Source organism: Etheostoma spectabile, chromosome 12 (genome assembly GCF_008692095.1).
Source record: "Etheostoma spectabile isolate EspeVRDwgs_2016 chromosome 12, UIUC_Espe_1.0, whole genome shotgun sequence".
NCBI lineage: Eukaryota > Metazoa > Chordata > Actinopteri > Perciformes > Percidae > Etheostoma > Etheostoma spectabile.
This window is the reverse complement of record NC_045744.1, coordinates 4734298-4737606: the sequence shown is the minus strand read 5'-3', so window position 1 is coordinate 4737606 and position 3309 is coordinate 4734298. Positions and strand designations below refer to the sequence as shown.

The 3309-nt window shown below is 41.0% G+C and overlaps 1 pseudogene; it reads left to right on the top strand.

The window, feature by feature from the left end:
* Nucleotides 1-3309, top strand: part of LOC116698801 (contactin-associated protein-like 4) — a 421932-nt pseudogene that overhangs the window by 212614 nt on the left and 206009 nt on the right.

The following is a 3309-nucleotide window of genomic DNA, read 5'->3' as shown; positions in this document are numbered from 1 at the left end:
CACAGAGCTGACTAGAGTCCGGCCGTCTCCAGCTGTAAACCAGCTTTTAGTCCAATTTGACTACTCAACTGAGGAGGAGCAGCTATTGACCGCCATCAGCCAATCAGAGCACTGCGAACAGGAACTGTCCTACCACTGCAGGAAGTCCCGCCTCCTCAACACTCCAGGTAAAGTCTGTTCAGGAAGGGTTTTCAAAGTATACCCCTGTGTGATTTCTTTATAATGCGGGGATTCACAGGTCGATCTTGATGGACTTTATTTATATAGCGTTTCTAGTCTAAAGAACTACTCAAAGCACTTTTATACATTACAAAAAACATTCACTTGGCCTAGATGCCACCTGCTCTTCAGGTTAAAGGCAATAGATTAGCATTGAGGGTGATTGTTAGCATCTTGAAGAAGGATACTTGGAGGCAGAGCCAGGGATTGAGCCACCAATCTACTGATTGGCAGATAAGTGCTCTACCACCTGAGTAACAGCGGCCCCAAGAGACTTATGCTATTAGATTTAGAGCTGCTCACCTAAAACAGCTGGGAGCAAGGACAGGACCTGCCCAGATAGTTCAACTGTTAACTTAGTATTTTATTAGTAGGATAACTTAGTTAACTTAGCATATTTGCAGAGATTTTGATGAGAAGATTAACCAAGCTAAAGCCAGCAGCCAATTAGCTGTTCACTTAGCACAAAGACTGAAAACAGGGAAACAGCTAGCCTGGCTCTGTTGGAGGGTTACAGACTCTTCCAATGCCTAAAGCTCATTAATAAACCCACACAGGGTCTACAAGGTTTCTTGGCTGGGACCAATAACTTCCTTGAGTCTCTGCTGAGAGCCAAGAAATAGTTTGGCACATTACACCCCATTAACATGGCACATTGTTGTTACACTTTCATTAAATACTTGTTAACATGGCGTGTTATTCTTGAGCTTTAGAGCTTTTATTTTACTGTTGGACAGAGCCAGGCTACTGTAGCTGTTTACCCCTGTTTCCAGGGTGCTAAGCTAAGCTAACTAGCTGCTTACTGTAGCTGATTTTGAATAGACAGAGACCTGTTCCAGATACCTACATATTTTGACTAATTTTGTTATAGACTGAAAAATACAGAATATAGAGGATTCTTGAATCAGTTTCTTCTTACTTTATCTTTCAACGTTAATCATGAACCCTACTGTAGCCGAACATTTGATTTGTGTATAAAGTAAATCTCACTTTATAACAATCCTATTCAGTCTTAATCTTTTTAATATTTTAATCTTATCCAGGGGAGAGCACTCTAGCATTCTTTCCCATCCATTTTTCCCTCAATACCTCTCATGTATAGCCAACATTTCAATAAGAAAAGACAAGAACTTGTTCTTAATTGACTTGTGGGGTTAAATTAAAGTTAATGAACTCTTGGTTAAGCAGGCTGTCTTCAGCTGGGACTCTTTCTCAACCTGAAAGAACAAAACATTAAAAAAAACAATTGTCTTTCACAAACGGTTCAGACAAATTGATCGTCCAGGATTTGTTTAATACCTCATACTCATCAGTGTGAATGGACTCAGAGGTGGTGAGTATTAGGGAGAAATGCTTTGATCACCAAGTTCCATTGCATTTGTCTTGGTAGCAGTTAATGCATCAGCTTTCACTCTCATGCAAGTCTACATCCAAGCAAAAACAGTGTTCAGTGTGAAGAGACAGCTATAATAGAGCACAGCTTTGATAACGTCCATTTTTTTTAGCCTCTGTATGGCTCTGGGTTTGTCGTTCGCTCGGTCCACCACTTGAGTCCAGACTGAAACAACTAGGTGACGGATTGCCATGAATTTTGGTTCAGAGCTTCATTGTGTCCAGAGGGTGCACAATTACTTTTTCTCTGTTGCCACCATGGGGTCGACATTTGTTATTTTGACCAAGATGTCTCAACATCTATCAGATGGATTGCCATTAATTTGGTTCATATATTGATGTCCCACCCCCTCGAGGATACCAGACAAATCTTCAAGCTCATGTTTCTGCTCTGGACTTGGATGGGCCAAACATGGGGCAGGTTTAAGACAATGACTGGCAGAGGAGTTTGTGCTTATCCAGTGTAAAGGAGTTACTAAATGTAACTGACACACTCCCTCTAACGCACCCAACCCGGTCTCACGCCAGTTCGTGAAACGGTCACGTAATTTTGATTTATTATTCCGTGTACATGTCAAGATTTTCAAATGCGATCATTTCCCGAACTGCCATGACACTAGGCTGCTATGGGGGACGCAACAACGAGGAAATGAAACGTCCCACGCAGCCGATAACAACGGGACGGACCGCCTCAAGTGGGACACGATCCCCAAACAAACGCAAGGACACGATCTGCGGTCTCTGTGGCACTCCACAACGGGGAAATTAACTGAAACACAAAGTCCTGTGTTCTTTGAGCCATCCATCCCTCGACCACCCTCCCTGTGGGGATTTCTGTCTTTTCAATACAATTCCCTATCGTAATCATGCTATTATCACGAAATAGGCTTTCCACTGAAATACATTACTTTAAAATTTGTAATCAACACATGAAAATAAGGACATTAACCCTATCTGTGCACATATCAATAGATTTAATAACGTGACCATTATAGGACTGCCATAAAACTGGCCCCGGAGGTGACATGGAGGGGGGAAAAAAACATGTACTACATGTACAACATGTACTAGGACAAACACTTTTGCGAGATCTTGACTTTGTTTTGAAAGATCTCGAGTTTTATTTGCGAGATCTTGACTTTGTTTTGCAAGATCTCAAGTTTTATTTGCGAGATCTTGACTTTGTTTTGCAAGATCTCGAGTTTTATTTGCGAGATCTTGACTTTGTTTTGCCTGATCTCAAGCTGTATTTGCGAGATCTTGACTTTGACGTGGAGGAAGGACAAAAATGAATTTATTTTTTTTCTCCATGAAATTTGAGAGCTTGAGTATTTTTTTTCAATCCATGTCACCTCCGGGGCTCCGTAGATTTCACCCTTGAGCGTTGTATGTGTATTTGAGCAGGAAATAGTGCTGAAACAATCAGTCAGACAATTGATAGACTGAACAAAGTAATCAACTACAAGTTGGACAACAATTTGAAGGGATTCCTTTTTTTTGATAACCAGTTATCCAGTGGACAGCCATACAGGTATTCATTGCAAGGACACATCCTCAAAGTTCTTCTTTTCTGAGAATCTACAAAGACATTGAGTGGTTAAGAAACTTTTTTGGGGGGCCGGGTAATAAAATGATGGATGAAAATAGTGAAAGTGTTTGAAAAGGAAGAATGGTATAGAAGTTCCATTATAACCCCCC